At 36.0% G+C, this 23,206-nt stretch overlaps 2 long non-coding RNA genes across 2 annotated transcripts; one reads left to right on the top strand and one right to left on the bottom strand.

Annotated features, from left to right (window-relative positions):
* Positions 5,358-6,943, top strand: LOC107637595. Its single transcript, XR_001619421.2, has 2 exons — positions 5,358-5,897; positions 6,378-6,943. It is a non-coding gene; the product is annotated as an uncharacterized LOC107637595 (long non-coding RNA).
* On the bottom strand, positions 8,184-10,232 carry LOC107638901. The gene is made up of 2 exons (XR_001619889.2): positions 9,909-10,232; positions 8,184-9,000 (listed from the first exon to the last, which is right to left on the bottom strand). It is a non-coding gene; the product is annotated as an uncharacterized LOC107638901 (long non-coding RNA).

Below are 23,206 nucleotides of genomic sequence, written 5' to 3' on the forward strand. Positions count from 1 at the left end.
TATATATATTGTTTAATATTTAATGATTTAGAGAGAGAGAGAGAGAGAAAGAGAGAGAGAGAGAGAGAGAGAGAGAAAGAGAGAGATATTTGGAGGGCTTGTCCCGCCAATCCGCCGTTAGGCGGGGTGAGAGAGGAATTCAGGACCGCCTCACTAGGCGAGGCGGGGCGGACCAACTCGCCAGATGGCGGGCTTTTGGTACATCTGCCTATTAAGTCCGTTACTGTAACACCCTAATATTCAAATCCTTATGCTCGAGTCATAATTCAATGATAATAAGGTGGGACGACTCTCAAGGGGGATTTTTATTACGTAAATATAAGTATAATTGAAAGGAGTATTAATCGAGAAGCCTGAAAAGAGTAAAAATAAAATCGCGAAGTCGTATCACTCACGCATCAACAACTAAAACATAAAGCGTGAAGTCGAAAGCGATATACAGATAAAGGTATGAAGGAGAGTAAGAGAAGGACAGTATATAGATATATAACATAAGTAAATAGCCACTAGTCGTGACCTGCGAAGTTTAGGCCGGCTCGGGTACAATATGAAAGTAGTTGACAACAGTATCTCCTAATCTCTCCCAAAAGAAACATAAGAGCCTCTAAAGGCAAATTCAGAAGAGTTCAATACATAATAAAGCTTTTCAAAATAAAGGTGGAGAGATTCTAAGCAAATATAAAGTAAAGAATATAAAGATCTTCGCCATTTCTCAGATGAACCACAGCTCACTTCTGAGCACTTGGACCTGTATCTGAAAAACAAGAGATACATACAGAATGAGAACCCTCGACCCATGGGTTCCCAGTATGGTAAAAGTGCCAAATAAATACAATGCAGTGTAATAAGAACTCATTAAGCATCCTAAACTTCCTTTCACCAAATATTCATCCTATGTTCTTGCTAATCCATAAACAGGCAGTTGTCATAAGGGAATGCTAAATCTAATTCATATTCCTCATGCTTCCCAACTTTCTAACTCTCCGACAAATTAGAATCAAGATTTTAAGCCAAACCATCACCAGTTATTTTGTCTCTGCAATTCTATATCAATACTTCATATTCTCACTTGGAGAAAGTGAAATCACTTCACTGCGTCTACCCAGGGAACTCATATGATCTCATTATCAACTTGGAGCAAGTGAAATCACTTCACTGCGTCTACCCAGGGAACTCAAATTATCTCATTCAATAATCATCATTTTAAATTAATCATATCATTATTCCATTTCAACAAGAACAGCCCTTAGCGTTAACCGACACCAGCATGAGGGACCTCTCAGTTGTACAAACACAATCAATACAGACAAGTAATACACAATTAAGGTACACGTAGAACAGATAGCATATAGTCAGGTAACATAGCATATATGATATAGCAATCCAAATAAATAGGCAAACCCAAACAATTCAAACATATGCAAATGATGTATGCCTGCCCTATAGCTGATGAGTCTCATCTGTCGGTTATAAAGCCAACCCGACAAGTCCTGGTAGCTAACCATTGGACTGTCCCTCTGTCGTGCATCTCCAACTCGAGTTATCCACAATCATAATCATCATACACACAACACCCACACTGGTGTTTATCCACGGGGGCGAGCTCATCCATAAATTTCACAGTGTCCGACCACACTTACGATATAGGGTCAACAGAATCTCGAATCTCAACTTGGAGCAAGTGGAGCCAACCCATTGCATCTACCCAAGGAAATTCGAAACTCAGATAATTTCACAAATCTCAAATCAACCTCAACTGGGAGCAAGTGGGGGCTAACCACTGCATCTACCCCAGGAGTCTCAAAACCAAACCCGGAGCAAGTGGAATCACTCCACTGCATCTACCCAGGCAGGTATGTCTCACCATGTCTCGAAGCAAGTGGATCAATGCCACTACATCTACCCAAGCAGGTGTTTAAAAGCTCAACCTGGAGTAAGTGGAATCACCACTACTGCCGCTACTACCCAGGCGTCATAATCTCTTACCTGGAGCAAGTGAGACGAACCACAACCCTTGTGTCCACCCGAGGAGCCTCTATACTAACCAACCTGGAGCAAGTGGGGCGCAATCACAACCCTTGCATCTACCCAAGAGGTACGTTCTCATATGTCCAGGAGGAACTAAGGAGGGGATCCTAACCTCCCACCATCTTGCTGGGGGTGATTTTACAATACCAGGAAGAACAGGGAAGCGGATCCTCACCTTCCTTCATTTCTATGGGGTCGCACTTTCGAGAAAGAGAGCTCAAGATTAAACAATCATTCAAAGTCATATTTTTATTTCCAGCTATAAATCAATATTTATCATAGCCATCCGACTCATAACATAACCCATAACCAGCCAAATATCATTATTAAATATAGCCCTTCGGCTCACGGCATACACCGCACTTCCATCATCACCCTCAGTAACTCATACAATCATCATTACTCATCATTCATCATTGATTCTCACTTTACTTCATCCACAAGTTACTACATGTCCTAGCTTCTTTTGATTACTAGACATACTATAAAGATTTAGGACTTAGGGGATGAAAATGGAGGCTTAGAAGTATGAAATTTGGCTTTAAAAACTCAAAAAATCAACTTTTGCTAAAAACAGGGTCACGCGTGCGCGTCGCCCACGTGTATGCGTGGAAGATGAAAAAGTAGAGTGACGCGTGAGCGTCGACCCTGCACGCGCGTGGGAGTCAGAAAAGTAGAGTGACGCGTGTGCGTCAGCCATGCGTACACGTGAGTGCGTTTTGTGCTCCTCGCACAAAACCAGTACAATACCCGTGCAACTCTCTAGATTTTCTACGGGGTATTCGCATTAGTGAAGCGACGCGTACGCGTCGGCCAGGCGCACGCGTGAGAGAGTAAAAATCGTGAGTGACGCGTGCGCATTGGCCATGCGTGCGCGTCGGGGTACGTTTTACCAAAAATTTTACAAAGTTAAAAAGCTGCAGATTTACATTTTTAAACCCTAAAATTCCAACGCACATAACTTCTTCTACAAAATTTCTTTTTCAACCATTTCTGAACCGTTGGAAAGATCGTTGAATAAAATTTCATAAAAATTCAATTTTGAAGAATTCCAAACTCTGTGGACCGAGTTATGGACTGCCAAAATTGGTCAAAAATCAGTTTTTACCCAACAATAGAAATCACCAATTTTTCCAATGTTCACAAGCGAAATTCATTTTCACTCATCCAAATGACCACAACCCAACCATATTAACATAATTATACTCAACCAAAACCAACCTACCTCATCTATACAATTTCACCCAAAATTATCAAATTTCACACCTCAATTCCTCAAACCTTATTATTCAATAACCAAACCAATTATTCACACATTCAATACCTAAAATCCATCCAATCTCTTATATCATCACACAATACACACATCAACTTACCTTTCTTACATGTTTCCGGCCTCCGGCCCAAGATTCACGGCCTCCGGCCCAAATTCACAATTTAAATGCATATTCCACAAACCAACATTCTTTATCCAATTCATCAAATTCTCAACACACCAAACATACAAATTCACACAATTCTTAACCCAATCATTAATTCACATTACATATCAACTATGCATATTAGTACCAACTATTTACATAATCTAAACTTAAAGAGGAAAACATAAAATGGGCAGAGGACAGTGGATTACTCACCACAAAACTTCAATAGAATTGTAGAAGATGAGAAGAGCGATGTATGGCCGCAAACGGCTCGTCAATCGGAGTTCCAGAGAGAAAGTTATGATGATTTGAAGTTTGATAAAGTTAGGATTTTCTCTCTTCTTCCTCTCTTCTCCATTTCAGCGCCCCTACCCTCTTTCTTTAGGGTAAATGAGCTGAAATGCTCATAACTAATGTTTATATATGTTGGGTCTTGGGCTCACTTGGGCCCGGTTCACTTGGTCTGGTCTGTTGGCTCAATTTTGGGCCAAAACCTCTAAGATTAGAGTTTTAAATCGTATTTTAAATATTTCTATCTTCGCAGCCGGTACTTCCGGTCAAATTTTCAGTGCGCATTTTTATTCAGAAAACTATATTTTCCGACTCAGAAAAATTCGCTGAGTCCAAATATCATATTTAAATTATCAAATTCCGATTGCTAAATTTTCTAACCATATTCGCTCATATTTAATTTATTATTTAATTAATTACGATTTGACCGGATTTTACAAAATGAATTAGATTTTATTAACCAGTTTATAAAAAGAAATAATATAGAGATGGTTCTAAGTATAATGTTGCATCTACACTATAATTTGAAATTTTTTAAGTAGTATATGATAATAATATTTATTTATCCCATTAAATTATTAAATTTGACCCCACAATAATTTTTTATTCAATTTTCGCTACTTAACATTCAATATAAGAACTTCATATTAGATGTTCGTGAGAAGAATGAAGTTTTAAATTTAAACGAGATTAGTGTTCATTCTTTTTTAAAAATCGATTTGAAAAATATTATTTATCTTTTTTTGAAATTAGTTTAAGTTTTTCCGTAGAAACTGTATTAATTGAAAGAACTTTTCTAACTATAAATATCAATAAGAGTCGGCTTCTAATTGTATTGGAAAGTGAACCTCTAAATAATTGTTTAGTAATATATAAATTTTGATTGTATTTTAAAAAAAGTTACTTTTTTTTTAAAATATAAAATTTAAAGAAATAGAATTTTAAAGTATATGTTATTATTTAAATTACTATTTTAGTGTTTGAATTAATAAATTAGATATTTTAAAAACTAATAATATCTTACCATAACAAAATATAATTATAACAATAATTATTGTAACAACTCTAATTTTTGCACTAATACGAGTTTTTCTTAAAATAATATTTTAAAGCGATTAGTTTTATTTTGACGAGTCGACTTCGAACCCCGAAGTAAAACAAATGGTAATATAACTTTATTATTATGTTATTTATTTATTTTACTTGCTCTAATTATAATGGAGCCTAGATAATAATATTAATATTATTATCAAGTCCGACTTTATTATTATTATTATTATTATTATTATTATTATTATTATTATTGACCGAAAGAAAAAAAACATGGAATCACATTAAAAAATAACAACCTTAATCATCAGCATATCCTTTAATTTTGGTGATTGCTACGGTACAATTACTAATTTATACGTATCGATACGATATAATAAAAGAGACAAATAAAAATTTGCCATGTGAATTTTACTTATTTTCGTCAGCATTTATTTTTTATTTAATTTTTAAAAAATATAAATTCAGTTAAACTTTTGAAGTCTTTTAGTTGAATTTTCCTCTATTCTATTTTGTTCTAAATCCTCTCGAATGAACTATTTATTTATTTATTTATTTTGTTCAATTTTGTTTTGAATTTGCTGTTGTTCAATTGATATCCGTAGGCACATGTACCTACTGAAATCTGTTCCAAGTGTTGCTGGTAGTTGCACTTTATTTATTTGTGTTTATAGTGTAGTTGTTTTCTTATAACTAGTAGGACTAAGATCTCCTGGTATAGAAATTCATTGCAAAATAAGACATGCGTTAACTTCCTTCCCAAATAATATCCATTTCTCCATTTTCTCTGTAATGTATTGTACAAGTAAACAATTGGTGCTTGTGCATCTTGACTAATATTATGCAATTATACTTATTTTCCAACAGACATAATTGCAATCAACAACAACAACATTAGAGGAGATGAGGGTGAAAAGGAGAGATGCAGAACAGTGGATGTCTCATAGACTCCTCCCTGACAGCCTTAGATAGCGAATTAGACGATATGAGCAGTACAAATGGCAAGAAACCAGAGGTGTTGACGAGTATAACTTGATTTGCAATCTTTCAAATGATTTGAGAAGGGACATTAAGCACCATCTTTGCTTGGCTTTGCTGATGAGAGTAAGTTTCTTCACCTACTTTGTCATGTAATCATATGCAAAAACAAAGGTCTCTTTAAGATTGGATGACTGAATTAATTTTATAAAAAATATTCATTTTAAATGATCTTCTTTTATTCTTCATGGTGATTCAATGCACTGATATAATAAGTTTGGTGTGAATATTGCTCCAATTTTAGTTTGTGCAAGTGTTTCTTCCTTTCTGGAAAAGATCTGTTGGTGATTTGACAACTTTTCCCATAAACTCTTAAGTCGATTTTGATTGTTTTACTAGATTTTGTATTAAGTTTTTGCTGTCTATTTATCTATCTAGGCTTTTTTTATTTATTTATTTTTGGAGGAAATGATGTATTCCTTTGATCAACTAGAAAAAAATGTTATGTTCATATAGTGCTTCTATTTTCAGCCGCTTGACATTGTGTGCCCTATAATAGATGCTGGCATGTTCTTTCTCTCTAATGCGACCTTTTATGTTATTTAGGGGCTGCTGTTGCAATTCAATATGGTACTAGAGCAATTTCTGGTTTCTTTAGCTATGATAATGTCAAAGTTGGCGACATAATTGTGAAGAATCATGTATGGCTGATCCTCAACCCCTTCTATACTATTAGACAAGGGTGTAATCTGCTTGGTTTTTTCACATTCTATGCATTATTAAGTGATAGAGTACCCTTTGATCTCTACCAGGAATTTATTGAAGCAAATAGAGAGCCTAGTGTGACATTTAGTGGAGTTAACGAGGTTGTTTAGCTATTGCAGAATCAGGGACTTCCTTGGTAGGTCCAACGGTGCTCTAACTATGGTTGCTAGTTTGTTATTCAATTCCTTTTGTAGAATTTAGTGGAGTTAATGAGGGTAGAATAATCAATGTAAATTAGAGGTTTAAACAATTAATTGTTTGTGGTTTTAAAGCACTTTTAATTCTTATTGCTATGCTAATACTCTGCAACAAGGTCAAAATATTGTCACTAGAATATTTGACAGAAAAATCATGATAGGACATAAATCCAAAAGGTAATATCTAGCTAAATGCTAGGATTTTTGACATTTTCTATTCTCCTATATAATTTATGCAATATATTTGCTTTTAGATTATGTTATAACTATGTGCAAACTGTGATTACTATGATAAATCATGCAATTGGAACATCAAGAGTTGTAAGCCAAGAATGCAAAGCCGTTGTTGCACAGTATGGACAAATAATCATAGAGGAATGTTATCAACTGGTAGTTTGGGTGCTCTATCAATTGATGCTTTTGTATATATTAATGCTACTCATGAAAATATATATTGAGACCAACTTTTGAAAGCAAAAGTTAAGCAGAATCGTAGAGTATTTAAACTTGATCTACAAGAATACAAATTAGAATTCTAACTTCTAATTCTATAAAGTCATTCATATAATGTTGACAGAAAGGTCTATAGAAAATATAGTGCATAATAATTTTTTAAGTTAAAGAGATGAAACTAACAATTCAAAATATAAACCAAACATGACTACATGACAATTACGGATTTTTATTTTTTATTTTTTTGAATTTTTTGTCTATACTTATGGTAATTCTTGGTAGTAGAGTCAATGATAATATGCAACATCAAGTTGTGGGATTTTAAAATCAAATCTAACACAAGTTGCATTCTTATACCATTATTAACTTTAAAAAAAAGTATAAATATTTTAGAGTTACAAACAAAACCATATACACTAGTAAATGAGGTGTTATTTATCCTTTTTCTTTTGATTACATTTATTATATAATTAATTATACATTTTTCTGTAGTTTGTCGTCTAAATTGTCACTCATACTCCATAATCATTGTTGTGTAATAAGACGCAGTTAGCTTATGCAGATAAATATTTCAAAAAAAAAAAATACAAATACGGATATTCTTTACAAGTCAGGAGCTTGTTCTCCTGTTTCTAGTGTATCTACAAATGCAAAATCAAGAATTTTCGAGATATTTTCGACTCCAGTAATCTCGGGCAATTCTTTTGGCATTATCTGCCAACTCCAATGTAGTGTTTCGAGTACCTCTTAATCAACTTTTGAATGATAATGGCTATATTCAACAAACAATTTTCTTTTTAATAAGTCTATACAGTTATGGAAATGTAACAGCAATAAATCAATGGTCCCACTATCATTGCCAAATGATTTTCTGCACATTTACTGTTTTGAGTGGAATTCCAAGTACACAGGAAATATCCGAGTATAGCCCTTCTAAAAATTTTAATTGACCTAATATTGATGACTAGCAGATCCGGTTGATCAAAGTAAGCTTAACTTATTGAAACATGTCCCAGGCCCAGCCTTGTTATTCAAAAACTCAATGAGAAATTAAAGATTCAAGTGTAACAGTTATACATGATAACAATAATATATTTTGATATTTCTGACAAACACACTAGAGCACAATTCAAGTAACAGGAATGAAACTCACTCCCTATCTACCAATAAAGCTGGAAGCAGAATTGATAGTTTGGAAAATTTGGCATCCCAAGTCCTAAATGCAGTATGATCCTACAATAAAATCCTCAACCTAACTTCTCTAAGAAGTATTTATGCTCAAAGAAATTAAAGAAACCCATAATAACTTGAGAAACAACCTTTTGATTTTCTATTCCAAGGGACAACGGAGAATAAATGCTTTGATAAATAGACGGTTTAAGCAGCAACCGTTTGCTTCCGAGCAAAAGAAATCCCCTTTTCGAAGCTGATCTTAAGTTCTGGCTAAAGCGCTTCCAAAGCCTTCTGTTCGTATTCAGTCAACCCTTGGAGATCAGATGGAATCAAAGCCTCAACTCTGATTGTACAAAGGAGCACTCGTACACGTCCCCATCTCCATCGAGCACACACGTCCCCATATCCATCGAGCACACGAAGAGACGACTCAACGAATCTAGCAGCGGCATATGCCATAGACAGAATAGCAGATCCGGCACCAGCCTTTGCTTCAACAACTTCTGTTCCAACATTCTGAATCCTAATAGTTAAGTCTTCAATCTCTTCATCTGTTCCTGGTTCTAATTCTTGATCATCTTCTGATATATTTTTTTCCCTTCACTTTGTTGTTGGTTTCTAATTGAACAACCTACATTACTCTATGAGTAAGCATCTTTATTAATGGTTGTTATATGTTGAAAGGAACTAGTTGTTAAATATTGAACATCTAATTGAACTACTAGCATCTTGAATACATTTTTACTAGTTTCGTTTTTTAGCTTCTCAGCAGAAATGTCTATAAAAAGGCTAGGGAATCAAAATTACAGGGAAAATGGAGAAATGGATATTATTTGGGAAGGAAATTAACGGATGTCTTATTTTGCAATGAATTTCTATTACCAGGAGATCTTAGTTCTACTAGTTATAAGAAAACAACTACACCATAAACACAAATAAATAAAGTGCAACTACCAGCAACACTTGGAACAGATTTCAGTAGGTACATGTGCTTACGGATATCAATTGAACAACAGCAAATTCAAAACAAAATTGAACAAGAAAAAATAAACAGCTCATTCGAGAGGATTCAGAACAAAATAGAATAGAGGAAAATTCAACTAAAAGACTTCAAGTAAAGTTTAACCGAGTTTAGTTCGACATTATGCTAATATACAAGCCTCTCTGTAATTTATTATATTAATATACTCTTATCTATTTTTTATATATAAATATATAAATCTTCAGTTGGTTTATAACTTCAAAAATTAAAGTTGATTTGCTCAATAGCAGTTTGTGAATTGATCATTACGGTAAGATGATGTGGTCCATTCTTCTTTGATAGCGCTTCATTTTGCTTCAACCATTAACGAGGTATATCGTAAGTAACATGGGAATGAATCATATTTTAATTATATATAAAAGTCAATCCAGTAGAATTATAAATTCATAATTATATCCAGAACAAAAAATAGGAATATAGCAGATTAAAGTTTGAACATTCAACTAAAGTATTGAACAGAGGTAGGAAGGGACTATCAGAGGGGAGAAGAGGAGATTTGTGGCTTACTTAAACCGGCGGCGCCACAGCAGAGAAGAGAGCAGCAGCAACGGCGACGCTAGCAACTTCCAATCGGCAACACCCACAGACTAGGCGACGGTGCGAGGCAAGGCGGTGACAACAGCGTGAGGCAGGGCGGCAAAGGTGGGACAGTGCGAGGCAGGGGAGCACGCAGCGGAGACTGGACTAGGAAGCAACAAGAAAGGGTGTGGCGAGTAGGGAGAGGGAGACGAGAACTGGTTTTGACTTTTGAGACTTTTGCCAGGATTAGGGTTTGTTCATCATTTTTGGGGCACTTTGGATGATGAAAAGAAGAACACCAAGCACATATGATGTTTTTGATTAATTAATTTTATTTTTCTTTTTATTTTTTGAAATGATTTGTTGATTTAATTTAAATTTAAATTTAAATTATTATTAAAAATGGGTATTCTTGTCACATAAATAAAAAGGATTGTTTAATCATTTAATAAAATTAATTATAATGATATATTTATTTTATATAATTATATATGTGGATATTTTTGTAAATATAATTATTTAATATTTTTTAAAAATTAAATAAAAAATAAATGCTGACGAAAATAAATAAAATTTACATGGCAAATTTTTATTTGTCTATTTTTTATATCGGTACATATAAATTAGTAATTATATCGTAGCAATCACCTTAATTTTTTCTAAGTGACTGAACAAAATGAAGAAAGAAAAAAAGGAAGCTGGTGATACCTAATTACTTATCATTACAAGCATGACACCTAACCACTTTATATCATATTAATCATCATCAATTCACTTCATTTGGTTTTCATTTCATGCACCGTGAGGAAGAGAGAAGAGTGACCGAGGGAGAGAAAGAGAGAGAACTGTAATCCCTATCGAACTTTCGGTTTCGATTTCTTGCGATCCATAACCCCAATAAAAAATTTAATTCGGTAAAAGTGTTCATATCCTCTTTTTCTACGTGTTGGCATCGCTTTTGATCGGTGGAAGTCGATGGTGACATAGCTCCCCTACCCCTTGAGTTCGGCCAACTGGAGTTCTAGGAGGCACAAACGATTCCGGACGTTTTTTTTCTTCAATGGCTCGGTCAGATGGCTTCTCCGGAGCTTCGAGTATTTTGATTTCGTATGAAGGTAGAATTTCGGTAAATTCTCACTGATTAAATTTGAGATGGATAAGTGAATGATTGTTATGATTAATTATTGATGGAGTTTGGTTGAGTTTATATTGAATTTTGTGGATATTTTGTTACATTTGATTAAGCTTGTGCTGCCCAAACCATGATAATGAGACTGATTTAGGGCTGTCATTGTGTTAGTTTTGAATAAAATGGGTGAGGTTTAATGGTAGAGGAATTAAATTAAAAGTTGTGAAAATTTCGTAACCGAAAAAAAAAATTCAAAATCAAGTATATATTTTGAAAGTTTACAAGAGGAGGTTGTAATTTTGAAAAGAATAATTGTCACCAAAACAAATATTATTTTTAAATATGAAAATGTAATTTGATAAGAGATCGGGGTTAAATTTATAATTATATAAATTTTCAGGTATTTTGGATAATAAGTAAAGGTCAGGGGTAAAAGGGACATTTTATAAAAGCTCAGGTTCTTTTATAAATATGAAAATAAGTGAGAATTTAATTATAATTTTGCAAAATATTAAGGTTAAGAACAGAATATTAAAGAGTTTGTGATTTATAAGTAATTAATAAAAGTTTAAAAATAAAGTTTTATAAACTAAATTTTAAGAAAAGATAGATATATTGTTTACTATTTAAATTTTCTTACTTATATTATTGTTATCCTTTTATTAAGAATATTTAAGTCAGAGAAAAGCAAATCGAAGAACTTTTAAAAGCTTTAGAGGACACAGAAAATTTAAGAATCCTATGACTCTTTTTCATAAGACATTAAGGAAAGGCGAGGGAAGAATGCGAAGTTGAATTATAATAAAGAATTAAAAGATTGAAGAAAAGAGGAGAGAAAGAAAAGATGTAAGAAAATAAAAGAAAAGGATGAGAAAGAAAAGAAAAGAAAAAAACTAAAAGAGAATAATGTATTAAGTAAAAGGATCTCTGCCACAGAAGGACAGAGAGTAGTGACTGAGAAGATTTTAATGAACATCTGCTACAGTAGAGCATATAGAAAAGAAGGTATTAATTAAAGAAATCTCTACCTCAATAGAGTAGAGAGCAAAGATTAAAAAGAAATTGAGTGCTGTTGGGCCTTAGTGCCAAATGTCTAGAGAGGATGGCGATGCGTAATGCTCACTTGACACTATAAGGACGGCTCAGTGAGGACGGCGATGCGTAACACTCACTGAAGACCGAAAGGAAGGTTCCCCCATGAGGACGGCGATGCGTAACGCTCATGGAGGGGATGTTGGCTGAGATAAGGACGGCGGTACGAAACGCTTATCTCAGGACCAGTGTCGGAAATCGGACAACAAACTGACACTTGAGCTCATGGCCTGTATAGGACTAGACATGCATCATACTTGTTTGTGCATATTGGTTTATGATTGTGTTTTCTATGATTGTGTGTGCTTGTGATTGGATTCTATTTCTGTAATTGCTTAGTTGGATTATACTTTTTTTACTGTTGTAATTGACTGAGGACATAATGAAACGAACTTAACTTCTAACTCCGACCCTACTAAGAACTACCCAGTTCTTACCCCTTCCTTCCTTCCCCATCAGACGTGATCGAGATTTCCTCTTCTGACGACAGTGGATGCTGGAGACCTGAGTATGTGACTTTTTGGGAGTTTTTATGATATCCTAGCTTTGGTATTAGTCTCTCACTTTTGATTAGACTCATTAAGAGAGTAGAGTGTACATAGTTGACTAGGCTAGTTCGGGCACCAGGTTAGGGGTTTTCTGTATGGACCAGGGCCCGGAGTGTTGATTTGTACATAGTAGCAAGATGTGAAGGGTTGTATGCTAACTTATGATATATATATATATGACATTACCCTTATATGTATGCATGATCTATGCTATATGTTATGTTTATATATAATGTTGGCCTTGTGTATGTTTTATTTGATTTCCTATTATGCCTTGTGTATGTTTAATTAGCTGTCCTCGCAAATATTTTTGTAAAATAAAAGTTTTTCTCCCAAAATTTGATAGTGCGCTAATACGATTACAGGCTTAATAATAAATAGCTAAAGTTTTAGGTGAGCAAGTTGGTGACACTCGGTTTCTGGTATGATCATGACGTATTGGGAATTGGGTCATTACAATTTGGTATAAGAGCAGTTCGTTCCTATTAAAGCCTGGGATATGGACTGAATCATGCTTCATTGCATTCTCTGATTTGTGTTTCATGCATATAGGATATCCTTGTGATATGAATTGCATGACTATCAGTGTATTTTTATTTTAGAGACTATTCACACTTTGCCTGAAATGTTAAGACTGATCACTTTAATATTGCACGTTGGGTGTGAACAGGATCTTGATGGCTGCGTGGGGACGAGGACGTGGTAGGCGTGGTGCGAACCCTGTAGAGGGACCGATGAGGGGTGCGGATGCTTTTATAACTGCGACGAACACCATGGCTGAGGCTGTGCGTGAAACGGCAACTGCGACAACGCGAGCAATTGACCGTTTAGGAGAGAGGAATGGAGATCGTAACAGGGGACGCAATGGTGAGCGTGGTGGAGACGGTAATGATAATGAAGGCGCTAGAAACCACAATAACCATATGACACTGGCAACCTTTCTAAAGGTGAATCTGCCCAAGTTTAAGGGGATGCTTGTTGCAACTGAAGCTGACAATTGGTTTCGTGGTATTGAGTAGTCATTGCGAGCGCAACATGTACTAGAAAGACAACATGTGGTGTTTGCGACCTATATGCTGGAGGGAGAAGCTGAATATTAGTGGCATGGAGTGCAACGCTTGTTGAGGCAGGAGGTGGAAGAGATTGACTGGGATACTTTTAAGGAGGAATTTTACAAAAAGTATTTCCGTAGATCTGTTCGTGATGCTAAAGAAATGGAACTGATGCAGTTGAAACAGGGGAATATGTCAGTGGCAGAGTATACTCAGAAATTTGAGGATTTGTGCCGATTCTCTAAGATCTGTCAAGGAAACCCATATGATTTTGAAGAATAGAAGTGTTTGAAGTACGAAGGAGGACTTTGCGATGAACTAATGCATTCGTTGGTACCACTGGAAATACGAAATTTTGCAGAGCTTGTCAATAAGAGTCAGTTGGTGGAAGATTGTACGAAGAAGGTGGCGGCAGCAAGGATGAGTCGTCAAGATTTACCTCCAAAAAATTTTTATTGGTATATGGCCCCTCAGTGAAAGAACTTTAAAACGAATGGGACACCTTCATATGGGAATCAACAAGTTGGTAATCTTCCTGCTCGTGGCAATAGTGATAGGCAAGGACGGAACACTGATAGGCAACCACAACCAGCTCTAGAAAACCTTGCTTGTGATCAGTGTGGACGACACCATGGTAGAAATCCTTGTCGATTGGGTTCGAACGTTTGTTACTTTTGTGGTGGTCCTGGACACATGGCGAGGAACTGTGAGAAGAAGATTGCTCAAGATTTAGCTAAATCTCAGCAGCCAGAAAGAGTATTTACAATGGTTACTGAAGATGCTCATACTTGGACTCCCTGACCCAAGGTCAGTATTATGTCAAGACTCACTTCTTAACTGCACTTTATGATTTTGGTGTATTGCATTCTTTTATTTCTTTAACTGCTATATGTAAGTTGAGACGAGATGAGGAAACACAACACACCTGAGGACCAGAAAATAAGATAAGAATGGATTACTCGCACTTGTTTACAGGTAAAGAAAAATTTGAGGGCAAAATTTTCTTTTAGGAGGGTAGGATGTAACAACTCTAATTTTTGCACTAATACCAGTTTTTCTTAAAATAATATTTTAAAGCGATTAATTTTATTTTGACGAGTCGACTTCGAACCCCGAAGTAAAATAAATGGTAATATAATTTTATTATTATGTTATTTATTTATTTTACTTGCTCTAATTATAATGGAGCCTAGATAATAATATTAATATTATTATCAAGTCCGACTTTTATCGATAAAATTAATTATTTGTATTTCCTGATGAGCTTAGAATTGCTAATGCTTCGTCAAATATGTTTTAATTCCTAAGTTACTAATATCATTTATGTTAGTATTCTATGACTATAGAACTTTGGTCAGAGGGAAGATTGTTCACACCCACCCTGACAAAATAAGGGAGATCTTCAAGCTGCCTCAACTGCAAGATGACCCAGACTCCTTTAATAGGAGAATGATGAGATCAAACCTGGGCATGGATAAAATCCTAGAGGACATATGCCTCCCTGGAGCCAAGTGGACAACCAACACAAAGGGTGCCCCGAACCAACTCAAGAGAGGAGATCTCAAACCAGTCGTCAGAGGCTGGCTGGACTTCATTGGGTGTTCTATACTGCCCACTAGCAACCGCTCTGAAGTCACCATCAGAAGAGTAGTGATGATTCATTACATTATGCTGGAAAAAGAAGTGGAAGTTTATCAGCTGATTGCTTGTGAGCTTTACAAAATTGCAAACAAGAACTCCAAAGATGCCAAATTGGCCTATCTAAGCTTAGTTTCTCTGTTATGTAAAGATTCTGGGATAAAGATGGGAGTAGATAAGTATATCTCAGTTGAGCAACCAATCACCAAAAAATCTATGGAAGGACAACAAGTGCAGGACGACCCCATTAAGAGAGAAGCAGAGGAGTTCCTCCCGGAAATCCCTCAAATTGAATACTGGGAGCGCCTAGAAGCATCTGTCACCAAGTTGCAAGAAGCTGTGGATCAACTGAAGGAAGAACAGCAAAATCAAAACAGCATGCTCTGCAAACTGCTTAGAGAACAAGAAGAGCAAGGGCGTGAACTGAAGGAATTAAAGCGTCAGAAACCATCTCTTGAAGGGCCAAGCACTCCACAGACTAAAGAGGCATCCACCTCCCAAATTCAAGGTTGTTGAGTTCTAATCTTAGCCTTAACTCTGTGATAATTGTTCTTATTTGAGTTTTACCTTAGAAGTTATATATGAATAATAGTAATTAGTATCTATATTTTGATTTTATCTCCAATTAAGCTATAATTTGTTTTTCTCATCATCATTAAACATGAATAAAATAGCAGATTTTCTTTAGAATAAGGAGAAAATATTTTTTTTTTCGAGTTTTTAATAAGGAAAATTCTAATTATTTAAATGTGGTGGCAATGCTTTTTGTTTTCTGAATGAAAATTTGAACAGTGCATATGTCTTTTGAATTTGATGTTTATGAATGTTAAATATGTTGGCTCTTGAAAGAATGATGAAAAAGGAGAAATGTTATTTGATAATCTGAAAAATCATAAAAATGATTCTTGAAGCAAGAAAAAGCAGTGAATACAAAAGCTTGCAGAAAAAAAATTTTGGCAAAAATAAAAGAAAAAGAAAAAGAAAAAGCAAGCAGAAAAAGCCAATAGCCCTTAAAACCAAAAGGCAAGGATAATAAAAAGGATCCAAGGCTTTGAGCATCAGTGGATAGGAGGGCCTAAAGGAATCAAATCCTGGCCTAAGCGGCTAAATCAAGCTAATTCTATTTTATTTGTCTAGTTGCTTGGAGACAAGCAACAGTTTAAGTTTGGTGTTGTGATGAGCGGATATTTTATACGCTTTTTGGGGTTAATTTCATGTAGTTTTTAGTATGTTTTCATTAGTTTCTAGGCAAAATTCATATTTCTGGACTTTACTATGAGTTTGTGTGTTTTTCATAATTTCAGGTATTTTCTGGCTGAAATTGAGGGAGCTGAGCAAAAATCTGATTCAGGCTGAAAAAGGACTGCTGATGCTATTGGATTTTGACCTCTCTGCACTTGGAATGGATTTTCTGGAGTTACAAGAGTTCAATTGGTGCGCTTCCAATTGCGTTGGAAAGTAGACATCCAGGGCTTTCCAGCAATATATAATAGTTCATACTTTGCTTAAGGATAGACAACGTAAACTGGCGTTCAACGCCAGTTCCATGTTGCAGTCTGGCGTTAAACGCCAGAAACAAATTACAAGTTGGAGTTAAACGCCCAAAACAGGTTATAACCTGGCGTTTAACTCCAGAAACAGCCTAAGCACATGTAAAGCTTAAGTCTCAGCCCCAGCACACACCAAGTGGGCCCCAGAAGTGGATTTCTGCACTATCTATCTCAGTTTACTCATTTTCTGTAAACATAGGTTACTAGTTTAGTATTTAAACAACTTTTAGAGATTTATTTTGTATCTCATGACATTTTGGATCTGAACTTTGTACTCCTTGATGGCATGAGTCTCTAAACTCCATTGTTAGGGGTGAGGAGCTCTACTGTGTCTCGATGAATTAATACAATTACTTCTGTTTTCCATTCAAACACGCTTGTTTCTATCTAAGATATTTATTCGCACTTCAATATGATGAATGTGATGATCCATGACACTCAGCACCATTCTCAACCTACGAACGCATGCCTGACAACCACCTCCGTTCTACATTAGATTGAATAAGTATCTCTTGGATTCCTTAATCAGAATCTTCGTGGTATAAGCTAGAATCCATTGGCAGCATTCTTGAGAATCTGGAAAGTCTAAACCTTGTCTGTGGTATTCTGAGTAGGATTCAGGGATTGAATGACTGTGACGAGCTTCAAACTACAAAGGTTGGGCGTAGTGACAGACGCAAAAGGATCAACGGATCCTATTCCAGCATGAGTGAGAACCGACAGATGATTAGCCAGGTGGTGACAGCGCACTTGGACCATTTTCACCGAGAGGATGGATGGTAGCCATTGACAACGGTGATCCAGCAACATACAGCTTGCCATAGGAGGAACCTTGCGTGCGTGAAGAAGAAGACAGGGGGAAAGCAGAGATTCAGAAGACAAAGCATCTCCAAAACTCCAACATATTCTCCATTACTGCAGAACAAGTATTTATTTCATGCTCTTTTATTTTTCGCAATTCAAACTGATAAATATAATTGATATCCTGACTAAGAGTTACAAGATAACCATAGATTACTTCAAGTCAACAATCTCCGTGGGATTCGACCCTTACTCACGTAAGGTATTACTTGGACGACCCAGTGCACTTGCTGGTTAGTGGTACGAGTTGTGAAAAGTGTGATTCACAATTCGTGCACCAATGATCAACTTAAAGATGGGTGTAGAAACAAGATTTGGGATCCGGAATACAAGAGAATCAACTTTGGGAACTCAAAGCTTGTGAAGAACTTCATCAAGGCTTAGTGAATTTATTTGGAAATGTTAGAGCTTATTGGAAGTCCAAGCATTGGTGGAAGTTTCAAGATGAGTTCAAGCACAAGCCACTGACGAACGAGATTTTTGCCAGTAAAGAATGTCATAAAAACAGTCGCGTTGTAGATATAGTCTCTAAACCAACAAAAATTCCTGTCGTGCAAACGTTTTGGTTATCACAAGTAACAAACCCCTTTTTAAATTGTTAACCAAAGTATTCAAACCTCGGGTCATCTTCTCAAGGAACTGCATGGAAGTATGTTCTTATTATTGGCTATGAAGGTTGTAAATCGGGAAAATATCTTCAGATGAGAATAACAATAATGTAAATAAGAGAAAGCAATAATAAACTGAAATACCTCAAATAACATTAATTCAAAATAGTGATCTGTAACATGGAAGAATTCATAAATTAAATAGCAAAAGTAGTCAATCCACTAAAATAATGGCATGAATAAAAGTAAAAGGGAAGCTTAAAGTAAAGGAGCATTAAACCTGGGACTGAGAGTCACTCTTAAAACTAAGAGAAGTCCTAAATCCTAATCCTAAGAGAGAGAGGAGAGAACCTCTCTCAAAACTAAATCTAAATCATGAAAACTAAACTAAAGTCGAGACTTCCTGAATGGATGCATTCCCTCACTTCATAACCTCTGGTCTATGCCTTCTAGACTTGGATTTGGGCCAAAAAGGGCTTCAGAAATCGCTGGGAGCATTTTCTGCAATTTCTGGTGCGTGGCCTCTGTCACGCGTCCGCGTGGGTCACGCGGTCGCGTCGTTCGGAGCTTTTCCTTGCCACACGGTTGCGTCAGTCATGCGACCGCGTCATATTCGTTTTGCTTAAGGCGCGCGGTCGCGTTAGTCATGCGGCCGCGTCGCTGCTGATTCGCGCTTGGCACGCGATCGCGTCGTCCATGCGATCGCGTGGATGCCAGTTTCTTCAAGGACTCCGTCTTGTGCTTTCCTTCCATTTTTGTATGTTTCCTTTCCATCCTTTGAGTCATTCCTACCTTAGAAGATCTGAAACTATTCAACACACTAATCACGGCATCGAATGGAAATAAAGGTAATTAAAATAATTAATTTTAAAGCATAGAAAACATGCTTTTCACATACATCACATAATAAGGAAGAAGAAGTAAAACCATGCAATTAATATGAATAAGTGGGTGAAGAATTGAATAAATCACTCAAACTAAGCACAAAATATATCATAAAATATGGGTTTATCAACCTCTCCACACTTAAACAATAGCATGTCCTCATGCTAAATCCAAGGTAATAAGTAAGGTTAAAGTGATGGAATGTTATGCAATGCAATCTAATCTAAATGCAACTACCTAAATGCATCATGCAATTCTAATTTATTCACTCATATATAAAGCTTACAGGTAGTTAAATTAATTCACATTCTCAAGGAGTCATATATGTATATATAGCCAAGCCTTAGATAATCAATAAGTACTTTTACAATTGAGATGGGAGAAAAAGCATTTTGTGAACTTGCAAGACAATTAGATAATTCAAACAGAGATAAATGTTAATGAGCTATCGAACCCTCACTGGATTTGTGTTTACTCTCTAGTCACTCAGTGTTTATTGGGTTAATCACTCTATTCCTCTTTTTATTCTTCCTTTCTATAACTTTGTTCTTCATCTAACCAATCAACAATTATAGAATACAGTCATACCAAAAATCATGAGGTCTTTAATTAAGGTTGTAATGGGGCCAATGGTAAAGGTAAGGATATATGTATAAGGCTAAGTGAGCTAATAAGTGAATCCTTAATTAGACTAAGATCTCACCTAACATACATACTTAATAAAACAAAACTTCTTTACCTATTTTCCCATATTTTTCCCACTTTTGGATGTTACATGCTCATGTTTCAACTTTTGTTCTTATTCCATGTGCATTGCTTTTATTTTTGCATTTGGGGAATTCTTTTGTATCCCCTTTATTAAATACTGAAATTTTTTTTAATACACATGGTAATTTCATCACTTTGATTTCTCATGAGCATGCTTCCCAAAAATTTCTTAGTTTGAGTTATTTTATTCTTTTCAACTCTTCTACCTTTTGTTTTTATCATCCATGTTCCCAATAGGTTTCCCACATTTAAACTATTCATAATTTTCTATCTTAAGCTAACCAAGGATTCAACTTGGGATTTTATTTTGTCTTTCTGCTTAAGGCTAGTAATGTGGCTAAAAGAATAAAAAGGGGATTTAAAGGCTCAAGGGGGCTAACAAGGGTGATATGAAAGGTAGGTTATTTTGGGATAAGTGAGCTAAAATCAAATAATGGCCTCAATCACTCTTTTGGTTTGTATCTATATTCTATATTCTATAATTGGACATATAGATTAAAGCAAAGTAAAGAACATCAGAATATAAAAGAAGGGCGGAACACACAGGAATAAAAATTATGGTTTAAATGTAACCATACAATTAAGCTCAAAACTCACAGGCTATGTGTTCTCTAGCTCAAAAATCATTTATCACTTATGTATGTCATGCAGGTTTAGTTAAAAATTCTCATTATTCTCAATGTAAAACTTATATTAAATGGCTTTAAAGTTCTAGTGTTTCTCCTTGATGAAGTGTTGTTAACTAACATGTAATGCTATATATACAAGGTGTGGGTTGTTTTGATTCTGTTAAAGTCTCTAGTTTACTTCCTTTTTCTTTTCAATTTATTATGAGTTATCTTATGCTAAAAAGGGTAAACTATACTAATCAATCCACAATTTCTATAACTAATAAGTTAGAATTGCAACTAAACTAAGTGGCTAAAATATGAACTAAAAATGCAAAATGCAGAAATAGAGTAAAAAAACATGAAAGTAGCTATGTATAAGTACTCAGAAAATAAAAAAATAAAAATAAAGAGAAAAATACAGAAAAATATCCAAAATAAAAGAAAAAAGAGTCTGTAGTGGTTCACCAAGATAATACACCAGAGATGGCGACCTCCCCACACTTAAAATGAAGCATCGTCCCTGATGCTCACTCAAGCAGGGTGTGAAGGNATAGACAGGCTCTGTGGCAGGTGGAGGTGCAGTGGTGGTGGCAGGGGTAGGTGGTGCAGCAGTGGAGGAAGAGGGACCGGCGGATGGTGTGGCTGTGTCATCAGCAGTGGCAGTCAAGAATGGAGGTCTGTAGCCCAAGGCCAGGAAGTTCCTGTTGTGCGGGATAATCTTCTTGCATTCCGCAGCAGGTGGCCTCTCATCAGCATCCTCCCATGGCACGTCAGCTCGACGGCCCAGCTGTGTAACCAGATAGGGAAAGGGAAGAGTGCCTCGGACGTGGACCCAGGCCATATAGTGCCGGATAAAGCGTGGCAGGTACAGGTCCTTGCCCTCCATCACACACCAAAGGAGGGTGATCATAGCGGCTGGTATCTCAGTCTCGTGAGTACTCGGCATAATGTAGTTGCTGAAGATCTGATGCCATAGCCGAGCCTTATCGTTTAGGTAAATCCACTTGATCCCTTTAGGCATGGTAGTGTTCTGACCCATGATCCAAGGAACTGATGGGTCAAGGGCAATCCGGGCCTTGACTGCATCCCAGTCAAATCGCATATAGTGCATATCCTCCTCAGCTTTCTGATAGCCATCTGTCTAATCAGTCTTAGGCAGAAGTTTCAGAACCTCTTCTATTGCCTCCTCAGTAACCAGAATCTGCTTCCCTCTGAGGTTCACTGCATCTAGGGAAGTTTTGAAGTAGTTGCAGTAGAATTCCCTAACCCAAGATGCATTATCCTCAGTCAGAGGTCTCTCCAGAAAGAACCAGCCTCTTTGTTTGATCTGATCAGAGGTATATTGCTGGAGTTCTTCTGGGATCTTCAAAGTCCGCTCCAGGTATAGGTTCCTGGAGTTTGCAAACACCGCATACTTCAGCTCACAGTATCGGTTTGCAAACTTTACTGGGTCAGTGGCGGGAAGTAGCTGGTCGGCCTTCTCCTATGGGGTAAAGGCTTTCTCCCGCGAGGAGGCATCATGCATGAGGTCGATGATAGACACGGAGGCTTCTCCTCTTTTCCTTTTGCCAGAAGTGGCCTTGCCTTTTCCCTTTCTCTGGGAATCTGACATCCTGAAAAATAGAAAATCAGGATATAATAAAAATAGGAAGGAAAATAGGCAAATAATCAAAGAAAACACAAAGTGGCAAAGGAGCAATAGGGTAATGAATATGAGTTAAGTAAAATGTGCATTTAGGATTGTATAGGAGTGAAAAGTCTGAAAAGAAAAATCACAATCCAAAATGTAATTGAATGCAAGTTAAATAGAAGAATTAACATCATGCCTTGGTTAGAATGTTAAAAGAAAGTGAAAGAAAAGTAAGAAAAAGGAGTTTTGAAAAGGTTTGGTTGGTCAGAGTTAAAATTAGTGAGTTAGTGAAAAATGGGTTAAAGTAAGAGGCATAATGAAAATAGTCCAAGTAACAAGTAATCACAGGTAGAAGCTATAGGTAACTCATATTCAAACAAGTAAAACAGCTTGATGATGATTCAAAGAGAGATAAAGAAAGCAAAAATAGGAATCAAACATCAAAATTGCAGTTTATGAACCAGGAGATCAAAGAAAATAAGAATGCGTGCCTAAGCATTCATGAATGGGTTTGGTGAAATTATGGAAAGCACGGTTGAAAATGCCAAAACCAAGACATGAACAGAAATATGTTACAGAAATTTGTGCAGCATTCCGGCTAAAATAGGACTTTCCCGGAAAATAAACAGCAATTAAGCAGTTCATATGAATCCAAATTAAAGCTTGCAATTACATATACGGAATATAAACATGAAAGTTCAATGTAAAGAGCAGCAAATGCAGGAAAGTACAGCATATGAACATGAACACAGCAACAGCAGAATTGCAGATTTGATAAAACAGAAACAAGAACAGTGCAAATAAACAGACCTAAATCCACTAACCACATCCTAGGCTATCTAACAACCTAAAATCCACTACAACATGCATATCTAACTATCCTAACATGAACAAAAACGGAAAAATAAGAAGGG

The sequence above is a fragment of the Arachis ipaensis genome, chromosome B04 (assembly GCF_000816755.2).
Source record: "Arachis ipaensis cultivar K30076 chromosome B04, Araip1.1, whole genome shotgun sequence".
Lineage (NCBI taxonomy): Eukaryota > Viridiplantae > Streptophyta > Magnoliopsida > Fabales > Fabaceae > Arachis > Arachis ipaensis.